This window comes from Camelus bactrianus, chromosome 23 (genome assembly GCF_048773025.1).
Source record: "Camelus bactrianus isolate YW-2024 breed Bactrian camel chromosome 23, ASM4877302v1, whole genome shotgun sequence".
Taxonomy (NCBI): Eukaryota; Metazoa; Chordata; class Mammalia; order Artiodactyla; family Camelidae; genus Camelus; species Camelus bactrianus.
The window spans coordinates 1647757-1670409 of record NC_133561.1 but is presented as its reverse complement, the minus strand read 5'-3'; the positions used below and the strand labels follow the sequence as shown (position 1 = coordinate 1670409).

Below are 22653 nucleotides of genomic sequence, written 5' to 3'. Positions count from 1 at the left end.
CTGCTCGGGACACGGGTTCCTCTTTGGAAACTTGTGGAAGGGTCCCTTCTTTATAAATTGAGCCACTAGTTGAGTGGCTTTAAGCAAGTAGTCCACTCCTGCCGAGCCTCAGTTTCCTCGTCTGAGTCAGGAGGATGGGAGCTTGCACGATAGCAGTGATGACCAGGAATCGTGTAAGGGAAATACTGTCAGGGAGTGAGCAGCCCTCAGGACAGCGTTGTGGTGACTGTGACGGGGATGACGGTCGGCTGAGATGCCAGACAAACTCAAAGCCTAGCTGTGGAGCCCACCTAAAACATAGTCGTGTCTGGATGTGCAAGCAAGACTGACTCTGAGGCTGGGACTCTCCCCATCAAAACACCTCGTAATTGTCACTTTATTTTACAAAAACCAATGAACCTCGTTGAGCTAAATCAAAACATATTTAAGAAATAATGCTCATGGCAGTGGGGTATAAAACATAATGAACTGCTTTTTCAGGTGATTAAACATGCGAGTGAAGCTGAGACGTGGGGAACCTTAGATGTGTGACGGCTGTGTCGTTATTAACCCAGGGCGAGGGAGACAGCAAAGCGCAGAGGAGAGGCGGGTCGTTTTTCTAGCTCGTGACCGTAGGGACTGGGTGTGGACGGAGCGCACATGTGCACACTTATACACACACTCGCACACACACACACTGAAGTGACCTCAGCTGACAAATCCTGGATGACATGTCAGTATTTCAGTGTCATACTGGGTCATGTGGTGCTGCTCAGACTGTGTTAACCAAACCCTTGACGCCATGGGTCTTCTCAGTAGAAGAGGCTGCCTTACCCAGTCCATCCAGTACAGTCAGACGGCAGAACATGAAGGGTCTAATCCCAAAATATACTTGCAAAGACAGCTGTGAAAGGACTAATAACCAAAAATACACAGGAAAAGGCAAGGGAAGAGAAACTGACCAAAATAAGGAGAGGAAAAAAGGGAGCCAAAATTAAGGAAAGAAAATGGATGAAAAGTGACACTACTAGTTAAAGGCAAACTCAGTGCTGATGACAACTATGCCGCTACGTGCTCATCAGCAAGTATCCATGGCGTGCCTGCTGGATGTCTGGCAGCGTGACAGGTGGACGGTGCGGGGGAGACAGCCCCTGCCCTGCATTTATTGTTGAAATGGGGAGACAGGTGTAGGACGCCTAGAAGTACTGGGAGGCATTCACTTGTTCAGTCAGCAGGCATCACCGCCGCCACCACCACCGCCATCACCATCACCATTTCACCTCACACTCTCCCCTGGATCCTTGCCAAAGAGGTTTAAATATGCTCGCTTCTCTCATCTCAACAAAAACCCCAAATCAGAAGCCTTCCCTAGACCGCCCTTCTGCAGCCTTTCCTCTCTTCCCCTTTACAGCTGAATTTGTGGCGTCATCTGTCCTTTTGTTTATTTCTTCACCTCCCACTCACTCCCGACTCACTTTCGCACTGCTTCCATCCCTTCACCCCCAGGCAGCTCCCACTGAACACGATCTCCTGAAGCTCATGGCTACATTTGAGGTCATGTCTTACTTGGCCTTTCCTTGAAACATCTTCCTCGGCTTCGGTGACACCCAGGCCCCCTCCTTTCCTTCGGTACCAGAGCAAACCCACAAAAGCATCCTGGGTGTTCACTTCACACGCTCAGAGGAGGGGACAGATGGTCACCACTCCTTCCCCTCTGCATCCTCAGATGTCCTTCCATCCAAAAAGCCCAGAGCCCAAGCTGTCCTTGCCCCGTGGGTTTCTCCCCAGGTGAGATGATTGTTTCTATGTTAAGAATTAATACTGGTAAACCACGGTCAGGCCCCCGAAGATCGGAGCAGAGGGAAGAGAGGTTTTGAGGCTGGGAAAGGGGCCTAGAAACTTTCCTCCCCCATCACCCTCTTCTTCCCCCCACCCTAAATTTTAGGGGGCTCCCATCTACCTCGTTATGTAAGAAAAGGAAGCAGTGATCACCCTCCCTGTACTTGGGAAACGGGAGCTAAAATAGCAATACTTTAACCTTTGGAAGGATTTTGAACAGGAGAGAGAAGTGGTCTAAATGCTTTGCAAATCAACACATCTTTGTTCAATTAAAGATTTTAGAACAGTACGTAACCATCTAGATTTGTCTCAAGACATAAATGACTCAGATCAGAGTTTGTAGAATATGAGATCATTTTTTTTCCATAAAAAGAAATAGCGCAGTATCCTGGGATGCCAGAATTCAGGAAGCTGGAGTTGGAATCCAGACTTTATCTTTCCGGCTCCTTCTCAGCCTCCTTCTCCCTCCCCCAAGCGCTAAATGCTAGGACTTCTCAAGACTCGTCCCAAACACTGCGCTTTACTCACCCCGAAACCTCCCTTGAGGCTGTCACAGCCCAATGACCGTCACATCTTTACCTCTGGCCCTGATCGACTTACCTGAGCTCCAGACACAGACACCGAGCTCCCTGCTGGACGTCTCTGTGTGCTTGTCTCAAAGCACATCCAGCTGGCCCTCTTTCAGGTCTCCCTCTGCCAGGACATACACTGCCTCCGCCCACTTCTGGGAATCAGGAACTTTGTCCCAATCCTGACAACTTTACCTCCTAACTACGTGCCTAGTCTGTCTGCTTCTTTCCACCTGCTCCACCATCACCACCACACTACCACCATCACCACCGCCGCCACCATTACCATCATCACCAACACCATCACCTCCACCATGACCACTACCATCACCACCACCACGATCTCCCTGCCATCACCATCACTATCATCATCACCATCATCACCATCACAATCATCACCACCACCATCACCTCCACCACCACCACTACCATCACCACCACCATGATCTCCCTGCCATCACCATCACTATCATCATCACCATCATCACCATCACAATCATCACCACCACCACTACCATGTTCATCACCATCGCTGCCACCATTAGCACCATCACCACCACCATCACCTCCACCATGATCTCCCTGCCATCACCATCATTATCATCATCACCATCATCACCATCACAGTCATCACCACCACCACTACCATCTTCATCACCATCACCACCATCATCATCACCATTACCACCACTATCACCATTACCATCATCACCATCACAACCGTCATCACTATCATCACCACCACCATCACCGCCACCATTAGCACCATCACCACCACTACGTGACCACCACCACCATCGTCACCACCACCATCGCTGCCCTAGCTCACACTTCCATGAGCCCTCGACTAGGCTACTGCAGTAGCATCCAGCTGGTCTTCCTGAATCCATTCAAGCCCTTCCTCAGTGTGTTCTTCTCAAGCGATAGCAACGGTCTTTACAAAATTCAGATTATATCACTCATTATTTATCTTTCTTTAATATACCCCCATTGTTCTTGGGGCAAATACTCAAATTCTGAACCTGGTCTGCTAAGCCCTGTCTAGTCTGACTCCTCTGTGCCCTCTGGTCTCCTTCACTGTGCTCCTGCCTGCTGTCAGCTGCAGCCATACTGAGTGTCTTTTAGTGTCCCCAATGCATCATGCTCTTCTCAGCCACAGGGCCTTTGCACATGGATTCCCTCTCCCTGGAGTGCCCCATCCCCACTAGTGAACCCTTAACTGTTTCACCTTTCAGCCCAGGTGTCGCTTCCCTAGGGCCCTGGGGCCTGGACCAGGTGGGGTTCGCTGCAGCATCCTCTCATAGGGCTGAGCATCCCTTTGCTTCATAGCATTCATCCAATGTAATCTAGCCAAATCCAATTTTAATTATACATTTCTTCCTATACCTTGTTTTATTTTGTAATGTATAGACTGCAAACTCCATGAAAACAGGAGTAACTTCTGGTTGGTTCACCCGTATGTTCCTAGCACGTGTCGTATCACCTAGCGCTTTGAAGGCACTCAGTTGAATATTCACCACAAAAAGACATAGCACATTCATCTGAATAACCATAATGTGTCCCATAGTAACCTGAAGTGTTGTCATATACTTCCCCTTTCTCCTCTCAGTTCTTTTCCAAATTTTCCTAAGTCTCTTTTACATTTTCTCACTTCCTTTACCTCTTCTAGGTCTTCTCAGCTTTGCCTCTGCTATCAGAGACCTCATCTGAGAGCACTCAGAGGAAGCCCAGTGCCCCCTTTAAACTAGTCCCTGCGCGTTGGAGTCTGCGGACTCAAGTCCATGGAAAAACACCAGTTGTGACCTTCTGCTTTGTGTTTATCCTACTGAGTGAATTTCCACTAGTTCCCTCCCCACCCCCACTGGCAATGAGATCCCCCATCAACTGGGGAGGACAGTGGGTCCCGAGGACCCATCCACACCAGAGGCTGCTTCCTTCTACTTTAGGAAGATGTCTGCTCCTTTAGGAGAGGTTGGATCTGGTCAGTGATGAGTTGATGGTGTCTCCGTTGTGACCCCATCTCCAAAATGCCCCATCCACCAACCTTCCACCTGGGGCCCTAACGTGCACCCCCGAGCCTCCTGTGCGTCTCCGCTGAAGCACGCCCCACCACGTATTTGAGACCTTACTCGTGGTTAGCTGTCCAGCGTCTGCCTCTCCCAGGATTAAGGCCCACGGTGGTTGCTGGCTGCACCCACAATGCCTGGCACAAAGCAGATGCTCAGTGAGTAACACTGAGTGAATGAATACGATTACCTGAGGTAAAGGTTTGACGGCCCGTTTTTACTTGGCTGCACGTTTCTCTAGGCAACTAAACAGCCACGTTAAATGGTGTAATTGCTGTGCATCAAATCTTGTCATTAAACATCAGCAGTCCTAGTGCTGTGTGTTGATTATGTAGAGTCATTACACTCAAACAGAATCTGTATTATTTAGAGAAATGCAAAGAAATGTAGGCACAACTACCTTTTACATGAATCCTCACTGTTTTTAGGGGGGCGGGAGGTGTAATTAGGTTGGGTTTTTGTTTTTGTTTTTTTAGCGGAGGTACCATGGGTTGAACCCAGGACCTCGTGCATGCTAAGCACGCGCTCTACCACTGAGCTCTACCCTTCCCTGGTCTTATTTATCTTTTACTTCACAACATCCTCTAAAACACTGACCCACATGCCTGTACACATAACGTGCATACAGACACACACATGTGCACATGCACACACATCCTCTTGGCAAAAGAAACTGGCAGAGTACTTTCAAAACTTGTATTAAAGTGAACTAAATTAACTTAGTCTCTAATTTTAAGAGGTACAAATGGACACTTCACATGAAACACACACTGAAAAGTTAATTTTTTATTTACATAGGGGTGACCACAGATATTCACATGAACCAAAGGGTATGCCTGAGAGCTGGTGTAAGACAGAGAACTTCCCAAGGTTGTTTTTTTGCACTAACTTGTGATTTTCTGTTATCACTAACATAAATATTTAAGTTTATTTCTACATCTTGGAGTAACAGGAAGCTAAATGTATTTAGAAAATGGTTAAAAATTACCTCGAGCAGGCAGGCTCTGGGCACACTTTATCAGTCCTGTTCTGCTCAGTTCTGTGCTCGCTCACCCTGGGATAGAATGTTGCACGTTCCGGAGCGGAGAGGGTGTGCCTCAGACACAGCGAGCCCGGGCAGGTGGGACGCGTTCCTCACCCGCCTCGCTGTCCCCCTCTGATCCCATCTGCGTCCGGCCCCACGGGCCCCACCTGGCAGTGCTCTTCACAGTGTGCTGTTTCGATGGAGGGCTGGCCCCTCGGGTTTGTCACGATTCTCAGACACCTAGGCTCCCGGACGGTGTCTCATCGTCTACTTTCTTGAGTTCCTTTTGTACCCATTTCTAAAAAACGTGGGAGGTAGTGTTGCTTGTCGCTGAAGAGTATGCCGTGAATGCACAGAATGAAGAATTAAAATTAACCACAAAGGAGAAAAACAAAATACAGTTAGACTGCATTTAAATGGTAGACGGGTGATATTTTGAAATTAATTTCATCAAAAAATGAGATCAATATACCACTGTTTTATAATGCCTAAAATAGCCTTAGCGCTTATGTTTGAAGTTGCCAATGTTTAAAAATCCTGATGTTGTCGCATCCCTGCATCCAGCGGTTTCCTTAAGCAGTGGAATGAGCTTCAGTGACTGGTTGGTTGGCTCCTGGTGCAGGACTTGCCCCCAAAGCCTGAAGGAGCTCGAAGGTGAAGACAACTGCTCTTGCTCTAAAAGAGGTAAAGGCTACTCAATGATGACAGAAATAGTTGTAACATAAGCAGAATTCCAGAACTGTAAGTGAGAATCGCCGCAACAGAATATAGGAGTGGACCCTTCAGCTGGACCTTGAGTACCGTTCGTGTACTAGTCTGGATTAATACTCCTTGCATCAGCCAGTTAATGTGACTTGATTTATTTAACACTAATGATGACCGTCTGCATCCATCTTTCCACCTGCCTATCGAAAGAAGAGTGTATGTAATAAATGGAAAGTATAAGAGCAATTGCTTTCAGTTTTCAAATGTAAAAAAAAAAAACCTTTTTAGGTTTTTTTGGGAGGGAGGGGAAGTAATTAGGGTTTTAATGTTTTTATTTATTTATTTATTTTTAAACGGAGGTGCTGGAGATTGAACCCAGGACCTTGTGCACGCTAAGTGTGTGCTCTACCACTGAGCTACACCCAACCCCTTCAAAAAAAAACCTTTTTATAGAAAATTCTAACGAGAAAGCATCTGTTTCAGCTAACCAGGTACTGTATGTAAAATAGATGAGCAACAAGGATCTACTCTACAGCACAGGGAATTACACCCATTATGTCTTGTGATAACCTACAATGGAGTGTAATCTACAAAAATACTGAATCACTATGCTGTACACCTGAAACCAACACAATCGTGTAAACCAGCTATACTTCAATTACAAAAATAAGCTTAATATTATGGTAATGTTTGTGAAAATATTTACAGAGCGGCCAGAAAAAGTCTCTCGCTAAATACTTTAAGACCATTCAGAAATCACTTCTTATCATTGCTCGAATTGAATCAATGGCTTATTTCTGTGCACAGAGGACGCACAGTGCTAACTGTATTCAGGACGCAAGATGCTCTCGAGTTTCCTGTGGCCGGTGGGCTGAGAACGAGGGTACAGACTTGCATTTCACAGATCTGAATAATAATCTGGTGGTTAGCTCATTACAGGAAACGTGGCAGCGTAAAGCTGCCGCCGTGCCTCTGCTCCAGCATTCTCGGGTTCCCGTGGAAGCCTTCCATGATTTGTTTATGATGTGGAGATGATTGACTCTGTCAGTTACTAATAAATGGTAAATAAAAAAGTACCCCGTGATATTAAAGCACTACATTAGCTACATTGTGATTAAATCGCAGTAACACCACCGGCTATAAAGCTTTATAGAACCTTCTCAACCATGCAGTAATTCTCCTAACTATACTATTATGCAGAGCACAAATATTTCTTTGTAAGTCCCAGGCAATACATCAGGGAAGCGTTTACTGCTGAAGCTAGATTGAGAGTGCATGCACCTTGGGTCGCTATGAATAAAAGCTCTAGCTTCTCATTACTTTATGACAAGACACAGAAATTCACTTTACTTTTCATTTAAGCTTTTTGGCTTCCGTGTATAGATGTATGCCTTCACGCTTTTATTCCCTCCTAGCTTCAGCTGTACGTAATAAATGATTATAAATTTTCACATTTGACCACCTCTCTGCTGGTCTCATGCTTAATGCACAAAGTTGGGGGAGCTGCAGGTAAAATTTCACAAACACTTTTATTTATGATGTTGTCCTTGGTAACGGAAATTTCAATGTACTGAAATGAAAAGTATGATTAAAGGGACAGGACGTCCTGACAAGGATAGTGGAGGGCAGCCTTCCATTTCCCGCTGAAAATATATAATACTTTTTTGACATCAATTTCATAGAGAATAGACATGAGTTAGGCACGGAAAAAAAGACACAAACGTGTTTCCAACTTCAGTCTTGTTGAATTTTCACTCTTATAACATATTAGAAATACCTGATCTGCACGCTTGAGCTTGTGATTTGAAAAATACCTCATCTCAGTTAAAATTTAATATCAAGGACTGAAGTGAAATGGAGGAAAAATGTAATTAGGAATGAAAGGATTCTTTTTCTGGAAGATAATAGTGGGAAAGAGCTGTTTTTTTTTTTTTTCCTGTTTTCGATGGCTGATTTTATTGTTTTAAATCTCTATGGGTGGAAAAAAATACAGTCAAGAAAAACTGGAAAAGTTAGAAACGTTCATAAAGAAACAAGGTCAATTGTCTTGTGTGCTTCCCCCGAGTCGCCATTAAGCAAACGGAGCGCAACGCACGTAGGTCTGCTGTTACAGTGCTAAGTGTATTTGAGCGCTTGAGGTTGTGAGCTATCCTTTTCTTATAATTTAAGGGAAAAAAGAAATTAAATGATTGGTTGAACTTCCCCCAGTAAAGCCATTCCTCAAATAAAAGTATAGTTTCTGTGCCGGGAAGTTAGACTTGCTCAGGACACGCTGCTCTCCCCCACAAGTCTTACTCTGCTCTCCAGCCAGTTAATAAAATGTGTTATCAGTAGCTCCGAGTCCAAGGATCATTATAACTCCTCCAGCCTTGTGCTGCCACCGCAGGGCGCGAGAGCTGTTTCCTGCTCCGTGGAAGAAGATAGAACATCTTGATTTCAAATCTCTGGAAACAAGATACTGCGGAAATTTTAAAACATCTACCCCCCTCCTTGATTTCCTATCTCTAGAAATAAGATACTGGAAACATACTTTGAATAGCTGCAGATTCAGCCAGGGATGTGGCCAATCTGGGCGTTCACAATTATCTTTAGGACATCCCGTGTCTCCACTGAGTTTCCACACTGTGCAGAGGACCAGGCTAAGCTCGGGGAACAACACACAGAAAGCACCAAGCGTCGCTCCTGTGGTCCAGGGGCTTACAGTCGGGCGAGGAAGAGCAGACTTGCACGCAAATAACTAAAATTACAAGTCAGCAAATAATCAGAGCCATGTGAGCAGAGAGGTCAATTCCACGAAATTACGCCGCGCTGGAAGGGCGGGGTGTGGCTGCCATCTGGTAGTGCAGGGAGTTTGGGTGGTCTGCTTGTCGGTCTCAGTTCATGGCTCGGACAGAGGTCAGTAAATTCAGCAGATCTGAGTGCTGCCAGTTTAGGACGAAGAGCTAAAGACCCTGCAGTGTCCTTGGAGAGATGGGGAGAGATGCCAAGCGAGGAAAGGAGAGGGGCGGGTCCAGAGATCAGGAGGTGAGGTGACCAGCGCCCCAGCATCCAGTGCCTGGTGATGTTTACACTGCAAGACAGGACATGTTGCAAGATTCTGAAAGGCACCTTGTGCGTTTTGCATTCACGAAAATCAGAGGCTCGTTAGAGCCTTGGCAGAGGGCTTGCTGGACAGCACGTGTCCTCAGCTGTTACGTGTTCAGGAAAGTATTCTGCGGACGTGTGGGCTAAAAGCGCAGCCTGGGCAGCGTTTCGGCGACCTCACAGCCTTCTTCAGTAACTGCGCCTCCAAATACTCTCTGACAGCTTTCATTTGCTGCTTAGCTCTTGCAGAGCCCTGAAAATACGTTATGTCTCATGTCAGTTGTAAAAATAACACCACAAATTATAACCAAAACAAAATTACCCGGTAATTATCATTTACATGTCCGCTTGAATCCCTCACAGAGGTGCTGTTCCTTTAGTCTGCCGTCATGAGCCAGCCAGTTTAACACACGGCGCGCTGGACGGGTTTGTTTAAATCTTTCTCCCTCCCCGCGCGCTGCAGTAACGCATGCGGCCGCCTCCCCGCGCTCTCAGAGCACCCGCGTCCCGGAGCGCTTCTGACACGCACAGTACAGCCTCCAGTCTGACCGAAACAGGCGTGGTAAACATGTGGTGTCAATTATGGGAAAAAACCCGAACAAAGGTTAGAAGAATAAGAACAGAGCTCAGGCTTTCTTTCAACTTGTTAATGTCTCTGACCCTTTCGTACAAAAATCACTTTAATCAACAGTATATCCCTTTCCTTAGCAGCCTGGAGATCGTGTTTGGCGATCAATTACACACATCAAGTTGAGAAGCTGCAGGACTGGGGGTCATTTACGCTCGCAGGGAAACCTGAGACCCCAGGCTTCTCAGGCCTTCCCCTCCCCACCCCACTTGGGCTTTTCTGCAGCTGCCAGAGACGAGGAAGCTTAATTAAACTTATCCGAGATCCCTTTTTTTCGGCCTCAGCAGCGAAAGCCGCGATCTTAGGTAGAGCGGGTTCTGAGTCTCATGCTGTCCCCTCGCCCCGTCGTCACGTGGCCGTAGCTGCACACGCACACGTGCACACACAGGTTCTAGTCAAACATCCTTGGTGACAATTGATTATTTTTTTTTCTAATTGAAGTATAGTCAGTTTACAATCCGTCTGTTTCTGGGCACAGCATCATGGTTCAGTCGTCCATGTGCAGACATAGATTCCTTTTTGTAGCCTTTTTCATTTTGAAAATTGATTCTTAACTTGCTTTGAGTCTCATCTAAAGCCAAAACAACCTTCCAAGTCCAAGTATGGCCACTGACGTCCATCAGCAGCACTGGTGTCAGTGTCCCATCCATAACCGGAGGCTGACGCCGGGGCCGCACCCCTGCCCACGTCCTTCCCGAATCTCATATGCAGGCTGGTGGAATGTGCGACTGCAGATGCTGAGAGGAGATTCTCAGTGAAGTGCTGTTGAACTGGTGTGGCTTCAGACCCAGCTCAACAACCCAAAGTCTACTTTAAAAATCCGCACGGAGGAGAACTGTCTGACGCCCAGCAGCGTGCCGAGAGACGTGTCAAGGGGCGTCCCGTGTCCGTCTGAAGACCAGGCCGGGGCTCCAAAGCAGGTACACATTTGGCTTCTTGTATTTAACTTCGTGGACTCTCCCCTCCGCTTCCCTCCCTCCGGCCTCAAACTCTCAGATAAGAGGACGCAGCCACTGGATCTCAAAGATTTTAAAAGACTACTCCTTCAGTCTTCATTCGTTCATTCAGCAAATGTTTGTTGAGTGACTGCCATGTGTAATTTTGCTCAGTGTTGGCTTCGAGGGGTCACTAATAATTTTGCATCTATACAGTGTGTTGGAGTCAAATTCACCTCTATTTGCTATAGCACCAAATCCCCAAAGAACTCCCTAATCAAAGATGGAGCAGTCCTGGGAGTCAGAAAAACGTCGCTCCCAGTGCCAGGTGGGGGCAGCCGTCCAGTCCGCGCCTGCACAGCAGGTCTGGGTGTTCACAGCACAGCAAGGCACACTCTTCAGACGCCGCGGCTTGACCGACACACAGAATGTGAAGTGTATTCTGAGGCCGTCTGCTGTGCGCAAGGAGCATCTATTTTAATTGACGCCTTTTGAGCGTTAACAGCGGACCGCATTCTCTTCCGCCGCGTGTTGGCTTGTTGTGTTCCACGGCGGTGCGCAGCAGGGGAAGAGGAGGGAGCCTGCGGCCACGTGGTTCTTAGTGCTACGGCTGGCGTATGGTTTCCGTGTCTTTGGCTTTGCTCCTGGAAGCACATTTTCTTCTCGTGCTTGTTTTGGAGACCAAACTAGTGAATAAACCGTTTTGATTGGAAGGCTTTATGTAGGTGAACTGGAAACACTGTCTTCCCTCTGAAAGTCTAATTGTGTGTATCCTGTAACGGCAAATGTCTGCGTGGATCACTTTTCTATTAAAAATAGGTGTTTTGTTAGTTTTAGGGAAGTTCTTTTTTTTTTTTTTTTAATTTTTTTTTTTTTTTTTTTAATGGAGGTCCTAGAGAGAGAACCCAGGACCTGGTACATGCTAAGCATGAGCACTACCACAGAGCTACACCGCCCCCACCAGGAGGCTTTTAAAAAAATCGTTGCTTGTTACAGACCCAGTGGCTTTTGAGTATTTCTTTTTTAACGTCAGTGTAGAGGAAACGACAGTTGCAGTCTCCTCATTCTACCCTCATGGGCTTAAAGTATGTCCTTGCACGGGGGGAGGGCACAGCTCAGTGGTAGAGCACATGATTAGCACACACCAGGGTTCAGTCCCTGGTACCTCTTCTAAAAATAAATGAATAAACCTAACTACCTCCCCCCCAAAATAAATAAATAAGAATAAAATTTTAAAGTATGTCCTTGCACCTCCATATTGCAGTAAAAAGGAGAAACTAGCTGGTCAATAAATTAACATATCTGTTTTCCAATTTAATGCCAGTTATTTTTTGTTTGTTTTTTGGGGGGAGGTAATTAGATTCATTTATTTTGCTTTTCAGTGGAGGTACTGGGGATTGAACCCATCACCTCGTGCATGCTAAGTGCACACTCTACCGCTGAGCCACACCCTGCCTCCACCAACACTGATTATTTTTTGATGGTTAGTATAGTTGACATTCCATGAGAGTTTAACTTCCAAACAAAAGACAGGGGTGTCGGCATGCCGATGTGCAGAAACATCACATAGTCACTGTTGTTACAAACAACACGTCATGGTCCGATGCCAAAAATGACTACAGATTGCCTACAAATGAAGTTGGAATATTTCATCTGCCTTAAAAGGAGCTAAAAGGAAAAAGGTCCAGATAAGCTGCAAAAACCTGCAGCACGTAGTCACAGAAACGAGGAGGAAAGGGAGGTTTCCTGGTCCTCCTTTCCCCGCGGAGAGGCGAAGCACGTGCCTGAGGTCCGGCGCGGCATTGATCGCGCTCCATCCCGGAGTTACCAAGGTTTGTGAGGCTGCAGTGAAGCTTTCTTTGCATTAACCAGCCAAGCACATAAACATTTTAATGAACTGTTTTTACATGGTTCATTGGGCGGCTACCAGGCTACTGTAACACAAATCACCACTCCGCCAGTTCCAGCTCGCTCGGGACGAGGCCCTTTTTCAGTTTACCAAATGCAAATTGAATATCAGGGCGATAAGGCCTCATCAAACACGTGGCTATCGGAGCGTGGGAAGTGCTTAGCCTGGGGTTTACTGTATTCCGGGAAAGTCTGTTCGAAGGGCTGACTCTTAGAGGATTTCAACTCTCAAGCTTCCAAACCAAAAGTGAAGTCATTGAGACCCCCCAGAAATAAGCCCAGAGTCACCACTCTGTGAGGACGTGGTTTTATGCAGTCAGTGGCTGTTTCCCTAGGTAAGCAGCTGGGTCCCCGTTGGGCATGAAGCGATGGTGTCCCCAGATGGATTCTTCTTAGTGAACTGAAGGCTGGAATGAGTCACCCAGCTCAACACCAATGCGGATCAGATCCCCCCAGATAATTAAGTAGCGTTACTGATGAGCATCTGTGCGTTCTCGTCAAAGCGTACAGTAACACTGAATTATACAATATTTACTGTGCACTCTGAGAGCTTTATGACACTGTATGTATTTGTAAGATTACAGATTGGCCCAACACATAATTTAATAATGAATGCAAATTATAAATGAATATTTAACAAACCGTGCCACATTTTACGTCTTAACATCTCTTCTGCCATGGATATGACTGAATGAGAAATGGCTTCATGATGTATTGTCCCCGCCTAATGCCTCAGTGAAAACAAGGTGTTTTCACCTTGATGTGGCCTTTAAAACAAATTAATTTGTTAACACTTAAAAATGCAGTGTAACAGATGACATAAAACATTTATAAGACAGTTTATGACCCAACCATGTTCTAATTCAATGATATTTATTAAAACATTTTACCTGGCTAATCATTTCATGGCCAAGATTTGGAAATGTTTGTTTGTCAAGTCGAGTCAAGGATTTAAATGCTACTAATGGTACCATAAAGATGTTATATGGTGTTAATATAACCCGAGTATTAAAAATATAATGAATTTGCTATTTACGAGCCGTTAAGCTTTATCTCACCCCCAGAATAAATTCCATATCATTACAGACCTATCAATACACCCGCTCTGATTTTGCGCCCTCCCGACGCCACGTGCCTTCCCGGCGATATCTTCACAGGCCAAATTTATCGGTCTGGGGAGATAAATCAGACTTTTTTTTCTCCTGGGGACTTTGTGTTGAACATAAAGTATGAGATGGTGCTTTTTTTCACTCTTAAGTTTCCTTTATGGTTGTCACCTTAGTGGTTCTGAAATAAGCCAGGAACCACTCCATGTATTAATAAGATGTGGGTGAGATAGGCCGCTTCACCATAGTAGAGGTTTTGGCTCCTCTGCTAAACTAAAACATCGAAAGAGAGCTTTCTTTCTGTTACTGAAGAGTTAAAGAGTCTCAGATTTCTCCAACTATGTACGCTCCTTAACTCAGTGATTCTGGGACAGTAACATAGAGAAAATCCTACTTATTAAAATGTTTCCGCATATGAACATATTTGCCAGCAAAACATTGGCAACAACTTCAGAGTATGCGCTGTGGGGTAACCTGGGCCACCCGCTGGGCGGCATATTACATAGCCATTAAAAGTCTTGTCTCTGAGTCATATTTAAGACCATAGCAAATGCTCCGCTTAAGATACAATGCCAAGGGGGGTAAGAGTAGGGTGCAAAATAGAACTGGTGCCTGCGGAGAACTGTGTCAAAGGAAAACAAAGTCCTGAAATCTTATTTATTGTTCATGAAATAGTGTATGTCGTTCTGGAAATCATTCAAAACAAAACATTTTTTTAATGGAGGAGGGGCTGCTTCCGCCGCTCCTGGTACTGCTTGCGTGGACCCGGTACCTCTTTTGTGAAGCGTCCAACAAAAGCCCCAGGAAGGGGTCCAGACCGAGAGCAACGATCGTATTGGTTTGAAGGCGGTGGGGCGGGGTGGTTCTGCGGTGCAGTTTCGGATCAAGAGGAACACACCACTGAGTAAACTGAGGAAAGCCTGTTGTGGACGACAGACAGGGTCTGTCAGTGAGGCAGATTGGATTCCAATTTGACGGGCAGCCAATCAGTGAAACAGACACAGCGGCACAGCTGGAAATGGAGGCTGAAGACACGATGGATGTGTTCCAGCGGCAGACAGGAGGTGTCTGCTGAAAAGGGAACCTGCCCCTTGACTCCAGAATCCTGCTCCTCCAGACCAGGAAGACGTTCTCAGTTAGAAAACCTCGTTTGGCTCCACCACATCCTGGCTGCTACAGTAGAGTTTTCTCTGCTCTTTCATTTTCCCTTTCCCCATTCCTTTATTGTACATAAAGTAACTGGTGTACGTGCACAAGCGTGTTGCATTTTTCTAAACTAAATGGCCAGTGGTATGTTTTGATTGACATCAGATGGAGATGGGATGGGGAAATGCTGGTTCTATGAAAATACCCCTTTCCCCATCAGTGGCATGCTCACCCAGGGCCTGTCTGTACATTCCAGTAAGTTATTTTGTGCTCACCGTTTAACGAAAAAAGAACATAAAAATCCTTGCATACTTCGTTCTATTGAAGAATTTTAATGATTTTCACTGATCATTGTAAAACCAAAGACAATTTCTTTTACTGAAGTCTAGTCAGTTACAATGTGTCAGTTTCTGGTGCGCAGCACAGTGTCCCAGTCATGCATGTACACACATTCTTTTTCATTAAAGCTTATGACAAGATATAAATAAGTTATTATAAGACAGTGAATATAGTTCCCTGTGCTATACAGAAGAAATTTGTTTTTTAATCTATTTTTATATATAGTAGATAATATTTGCAAATCTTGAACTCCCAATTTATCCCTTCCCACCCACTTCCCTACCCTCCCCCACCCCAGGTAACCGTAAGATTGTTTACTATGTCCGCAAGTCTGTTTCTGTCTTGTAGATGAGGTCATTAGTGTCCTCTTCTTTTCTTTTTTCAGATTCCACATATGAGTGATACCATATGGTATTATTCTTTCTCTTTCTGGTTTACTTCACATAGAATGACGATCCCTAGGTCCATCCATGTTGCTGGAAAATGGCATTATTTTATTCTTTTTTATGGCTGAGTAGTATTCCATTGTATAAATATTCCACAGCTTCTTTACCCAGTCATCTGTCGATGGGCACTTGGGTTGTTTCTGTGTCAGGGCTGCTGTACACAGTGCTGCTTCCAGTGATTCTTTGTGTTGCTGATTTATTTTCTCTTTAAAGCTCAAACCACTTTAACAATGTAATTCTGGGCTTTAAAACCCCAGCTAAGGAGCAGATTTTCACACTTTAATTCCTAAAGTGAGTTCTTTTTCAGAAGTACTTATAAAATGTGTATGCAAAGTGGGCAGTAAAAGCAGAGCAAAGGTCTGTTGTTACATTCAGCAAGACCCAGGCGTGGGTCACTCACGACTTCAGCGGTCAGAATCTGGCTAACGCCCTCTCCCCTTGACAGCCCCCCCTCCCCAGGAGAGAACCGCCACGTGGTCAGAGCACCCTGTGTTCTAACGCCGTCTCCACCGCTCGGTAACACACCTGATTGCTCTGGGGTGGGAACTCATTCAGGACCTGCAAGGTGAAACCCAGCCACAGAGCCACAAGGGGACCAGGGCCAGGCTGGCAACAGGGAGAACCCCCGGCGAGACGCCTGCCCCTGAGAGCATCCTTGCCAGGGTCAGAGCCAGTCCGGGCTGGACCAAGGGCCTCAACTCTCCCAGCGCTGAGCTGCGGAGTCACGCCAGGGTGGTGTCATGCCCAGGCTGCCGGGCCAGATGGAGCCCAGGCGTCTTTGCTGTCTGAGAAGCCACCTGGAAAGTAGGGATGGGAAGAAATTCAACGCGTCCCCCTAGCCAGTCAGCAAACTTCCCAAGTGCCATTCATTTACCCTTGAATGTGGACGTCCCCTTTTTTTGTGGTCAGCCTGGAATGCGTGTAGAGTGAGGCCATCAAATTGTATAAAAGACCTTATAAGCATCTTGACCGTTGTCTGCCTCCTTCCAACACCGTCCCCAGCCCACTTCCAGGGACGCGGGCTGCACGTGCACTGCCCTGGGAGCAGCAGGCCTTTTCTACTTGTGGTTTTATGCCAAATCATAACCACGATTCAGAACATTCAAGTCCTGTTCCATCTAAAAGTCTCGTAGCCCCCTTTAGATCATATTCGGTGGCAGGTCCTTTTCTTTGTTTCAGGGTCGGGGAAGAGAGAAGGGGGTGGTCACATATGGTGACACCTGGGGTTCCTGCAGAGAGGACACACTGACAGATGACCCGCAGTTCCTTCGACTCTTATGGTAGGGACACAGGCGCAGCCTCCCTTGGCCGGCCATGGAAGCAGCAGTGAGTTCTGCCTCCTCACGTGTGACTCCAGGAACAGGGGGGACAAGACCAGTTCCCCCCAGAGATGCAGACAAAGAGGAGCCCCCTCCCAGAGGGGCTGACAGAGCCGCCGCGGAGAGCATCCCTGTGATCAGTCAGAGAGGCAGGCGAGTTATTAGCTTAGCCCTGAACCGCCTCCTTAATGTGGGACCAGAGGCGATGGTTAACAGAGCCTGGCCGCGGTGACAGGCCTGGGACCTGCTCGAGGAAATCCAATTGAAACTCAGCGAAGAGGAACAAAAGCGAAAAACAGATGTTCCGGCTCCCGGGACGCACACATTTCACCTGAGAATGGGGTTGGGGAGGGGGCAGCATTCGTTTCTAAATATAGTGACTCCCCCCTCCCCCCGCATAGATGTTGTCAGGTTCTATTATAGCCATCCATGCTCGTCTCCGCCAATCTTCAGCAATTTCTTTAAAATAAGATAATTTCAGAATCGTAACAGCTATTAAGGGAATTCAGGGTGTTGGATTTATCTATCGAGTTTTACTAAAATATTTCAGCTAGCTCAAACAGTCTGAAGTGCCAGTCCCATAGCAACTGAAAATTATCTTTACGAAAATTTTCACCCACATTTTAATTATTGGATTATAATATTACCACTTCGGTAACATATCATCAAGAGAGGTCTATTTTGATTAGTCCCTTTTTTTTTTTTTTTCCAGCCACGTCTGGTTACTAAACAGGGGGGTTTAAGCTGGTAGAGGCGTGATCGCTGCGCAGACTGGGACTGGACTGGCATTCAAGCCTGACGAGGTCAGGTAATTCGATTGGGACGAGAGTGGAGGTTCCTGAATCACGGCGATAAGTGGTGTACGCTAGGAAGCACCCTCCTTTACGTCAGCGCAGTTCGGTTTTCTTTAATGGGCTTTCTAAGAGGGGAGAGATCGTCTCACTGTGTTGATTCCCACCCCCACCCCCTCAAATCAGTACTCTCAATGGACTTGAGTAGATCTAATGTAGTTCAGCAGTGTGCTCATGAGAAGATCAACATATGTAAACAATGTTAAGTGAATTAATGCATGCCGGCCTGAGGCCGGATCTCGCCCCACCTTCGTGGTGGTGCTCTGTGCGTCCAAAGCAGAGAACAGCCGCAGAGCATTTTCTCTGGTAGCACTGCATTTTTTACTGGTAGATTTCAATCTGATACACTTTTGGGGTCACTGAATCCTTATTTGCTTTAGAATGCCCGATTGTATCCTCCTGTAAAGGAGGAACGAGTTCGAGCTGTCGTCTGTGCTGAAATTTATTGGCAGTATTTATGAAGAGGGTGATCTTGAGGAATGAAAGCTTTTAAACTCCAAGAACAGTGGCAAAAATAAATTAATCAGGATTCCATCTCTAATTTATACAGGAATCAGTTACAAGGGAGGTAAAACGGTTCAGTAAATTATGGATTTACAAACAAACTGGTTTCTAGAACCTTGGAAAATACTTTCGTTGGCATATAGATCCTTTTTTTTTTTCCTAAAAAACAATTTTGACTTCAACTTCAGAGAGAAGGGACATAAAACCAAACCCTCTCTGTGAAAATGCAAGGGGAACCCCTTCCCAGTGACAGGAGGAACTCGTGAGGACGGCTTGTAGGATTCATCTGCCCTCAGACTCGGGTGGGGCCCGTCTGCCATTTCTCTGCCTCATGCCCCTGAGTTCTGAGTTGTCAGCACCCAAGGTTAATGATACCCGTCTTTTCGTTTCGCCGTCATAAACAGTTAGGGCAGTTTAGCAAGAGAGAAATCCTGCTCACCACAGGCTGTGTTATTGTTCTAAGCAGACAAAGGACAAAGCTTATCATTTCTACATAAATTTAAACATTGTTATGAGAGAACAGACTTTTTTCCTCTCTTGTGGGTGACGAAATTAGTCTACAACGTGTTTCTTCATTTTGAACGGCTATTTTTTTTAAGCTTGCAGACTAAAAATGAAGAATTTCTAGGAATGACGGAGCATTCTAGTCTTTGAAATACGACTGATTTTTAAGGGCCGCGTGGTAGGAGTCAAGCGTCCTTTTGATTATTAGATGACCAGCACCTGGACCTGAAACACCCGGTGCTTGGCTGGAGAGGACACTTCTTGCTACTAAATGAACACAGAGGGATAAGGCAGTGGGGCTGGCCGTGCAGAAAGAACGCCCCAAGAGCAGCCAACAGGGTCATCTCGCAACAACTACCAACGAACATCTCCTTCTGTGAAAAATATTTTATTCCAGAAAATACAAACTACTGTTTTCTCACCGATCCAAATGTTTGTTTCTTTCCTGCAAATATTCCTTCTAAGATTTGAGAAGCACGCTACTGATTTTACAGTGCAGGGCCATTAAGGCTAAAAGGCAAGGCTGGAAATATTTGATATTTGATATTGATGCTTCTAATGCCCACTAGGTGCGTGTGAGACACAGCGTTAGCGTCACAGAGAAACGTGTTAGGTGCTTCGTTAGATTCCTTTAGAACGAAGTGAGGCCAAGAACTTAGCGACAAAATAACGTACGTGCTTGGGGATCATTTCACAGTTTTTTTAATGGAAGTGCAGTCAGCTTACGATGTTGCGTCCATTTCTGATGTACAGCGTCATGTTCCAGTCATACATGCACATGCATATATTCCTTCTCATATTCTTTTTCATTCTAGGTTACTTACTACAGGTATTGAAAATAGCTCCCTGTGCTGCACAGTAGGACTTTGTTTATCTATTTTGTATCTAGCAGTTGGTCTCTCAGATCTCGTCTGTATGGTTACCAGCAGGGAAAGCGGGTGGGAAGGGATAAACTGGGAGTTCATTTCACAATTTTCATGAGAATGCACTTATGGCCAAGATGATCCTGCACCCCAGGGGCCCCAGGTCAGATCCAGGACCTCAGTGCCTGAAAGATGTCCCAAGAGAGCAACCTCTCACCAGCCAGGACCCCGCACGGGACCACCGCTGTAGCCTGCACCCACCCCTCACGCCCTTCTCCTCCCCTTGCCCTCCCCCACCCTAAATGCTTATGCAAGCATGCTCCCTCCCTTCCCCATCCATCCCGCCGCAAGCACAGGCGTGCACACACACACACACACACGCAACACACACACACACGCACACACATGCCACTGGCCATCACCTCTTGTGACTCCGAGCCGTTCAGCTCATCCTCCTGGCCCGGAGTCACCCCAGCGTTTCTGGAGGCGAGAAGACACAGCGGAAGCAGAGAGGCCACACTTGCCTCTCCTTTCAGGCCCAGGAGGACATTTGCATTTGGGGTTTTTGATTGGGGGTTTCTCAACCAGCCTGCCGCTTTTGTGGCCCACGTCTCTCGGGGTGAAATACTCTTTATCCACAAACCTGTGCTGTGAGCTGTTTCCCCCTCTACTTCTTTCCAGTTTTCTGCGTTTTCCAAAATGTCTGTGGTGAAGATGCATTGCTTTCTTTCGTAACCATGAAAAAAAGTTTAAATTCTGTTGAGTATTCCCACACAGGAGTGTAAAATCATTCACTTTTCTGAGCGGTGGGACCACAGGTGGCTTCCTTCTCTAGTCTGTATGTGTCCACATTATCTGGAGTTAGAACTGTATCTAGTTTAACTTACATGAAGATATCTGAGAGACATAAAAGTGGGGGACAGATCTGTGCTATGTCAAAACGGGTCTGTCCAGACCACCACTGGTTTACTTCCTGCTGTGTAGACCGACCACCAGGCGTTTTCCAGAGCTGAGAGCGCTCCAGAGACCAAGAGCGGTTACGGAGCGATCACGGCCCCGAAGCACTACCGGGGGGAGACGGGCGCGGCCGGCGTGCGGTTAGCACTTCCCATGTGGTTTTCCCTTTTCATCTTCTGGTGAAAGACGCTGGATTTACTGCTGAGCCCGTGCGCGGCTCGCCTCCTGAAGAGAGAATTACTTCCTTCCCGGAACCTGCTTGCACAAGCGGAAACCTCGGCCGCGCTCCGCCCGGCGGGAGGACCGCTTCAGACGCTCATGTGCTGACCTGGCTCTTTTGAGTTACCTGCTCGGAGAACTTGGGGCACACACCTTCCGGCAGGCCGCTTTGTCCCTTGGCATCCTTGAGTGTGTGGTGCCCCCTCAACGCGGTGGACCTCCCAGGAGGCAGCGGGGACACCTCGGCGGCCAGCACGGGGTCCTGGCGTGAAAGAAGCCCGTCGCCCCATGGGGATGCAGAGAAAAGCACCCTCTGAGCGTCTGGGGGGCGACGTCCCCAGCACCTGACGAAGGAACGAGCGGGGGCCACGGGGCTGCAGGGGGAGGGCGGGGAGGTGGGGACGGGCGAGGCCCTGGAAGGCTTGAGGGGCTGGGAGGTAATTCTGAGTCTGACGAGAAGCCGTTTGCAGGCTTGTTGGAAGGGAATGATGGCCTGTGATTTTCTTTTAATGATCCCTCTAACCTGAGAACGGGTTGTGACAGGCTGAGCGCAGAAGCAGGTAGAGCGGTCCTGAGGCCCTGCTGGGGAAGACAGTGACCGCGATCAGGTGGCCCGGGACGGTCCCGAGGCTCTGGGGTCCGAGGGCAGCGCTCCAGGCACCAGGCCTGCTTCTCCACGAGGCGCTCCGAAGGCCCCGGGGCTGTGTCTGAAGGGCTGTGGGAACAGGGTCTCTCCCGGATTTGAGATGGGGACTCGCTAGAGGCTCACGGGCCCCGGAGAGGCCACGTTGCTTGTGGACGTACCTGGTTCAGCCCACCTGGCACCCCGCCCTCCCACCTAAGAGCGTGGGTCCCAACAGGTGTGCCCCGTGACCCCAGAGAGAACGGCTTCCCCCGGGGAGAGGCAGAGGGAGGCCAGTCTGCGCCGCTGTCAGACCCCGTCATTGCCAGTGCGCGCCAGAGGCCCGGTGCCAGGGCTCTGAGGAGCTTCTGGACGAGCTCTGCGATGCAGCCTGAGAGCACCACTGGGCTTTGTCTTAAGAATGTTTGTTGAAATATAAAAAGCACGCATCTATGTCGGGGGCACCCAACCCTGGCTGCCTGGAGGAAGCACTGCGGAGCCTTTCAAATGCACCTGCGCCCAGGCCGCAGCCCAGACCGCATCCGTCAGGGTCTTGGCAGGAGGCCCGGGCATCGGTGACACTGAAAAGCTCCCTGGTGGTTTTCACTTGGGTCAAGGGGCGAAGCACTGCCGCAGGTGAGGTTGTAACCCAGCAGGACCCTCTGGGGCCTTCCCGGGACAGGACAGACCCCTCCCCTATGTCCTCCGCTGTAGCTTTTCTCTGAAGGACCCAGATCATAGTATCTCATGCAGGTTTCCTGAATTTTTCAGATGCTAAAACGACCACCAAAGGGAAGAAATTACCTGCTTGATGATCATGAGCACGTGGCCCCCAGATCTCCTGGTGCCTAAGGACTGATCACCCTCAACCAACCAGAGAAGTGGTCACAGCTGGTGGCACACCCGGGGACGCCCCTCCCTCAGCCGGCCTGTAGGAAGGCTCAGCTGAACCCCTTCAAGGAGTTCGCGGTTTCTGAGCGTGAGTCACTGGTTCTCCTTGCTCGGCCCTGCAGTAAGCCTCCCTCTGGTCCAGACTCCGA

General features: G+C 47.5%; 1 long non-coding RNA gene and 1 pseudogene across 1 annotated transcript in view; both read left to right on the top strand.

Moving 5' to 3' along the window:
• The window catches only part of LOC123617216 (uncharacterized), a 39072-nt gene extending 31493 nt beyond the window's left edge, over positions 1-7579 (top strand). Inside the window, exon 5 of the long non-coding RNA XR_012501757.1 lies at positions 4057-7579. This is a non-coding gene — a long non-coding RNA (uncharacterized LOC123617216). The remainder of the gene's footprint in view (positions 1-4056) is intronic.
• Positions 7580-12372: 4793 nt separating this feature from the next.
• LOC105070035 (small ubiquitin-related modifier 3 pseudogene) lies at positions 12373-14951 on the top strand (annotated as a pseudogene).
• Positions 14952-22653: the final 7702 nt, after the last annotated feature.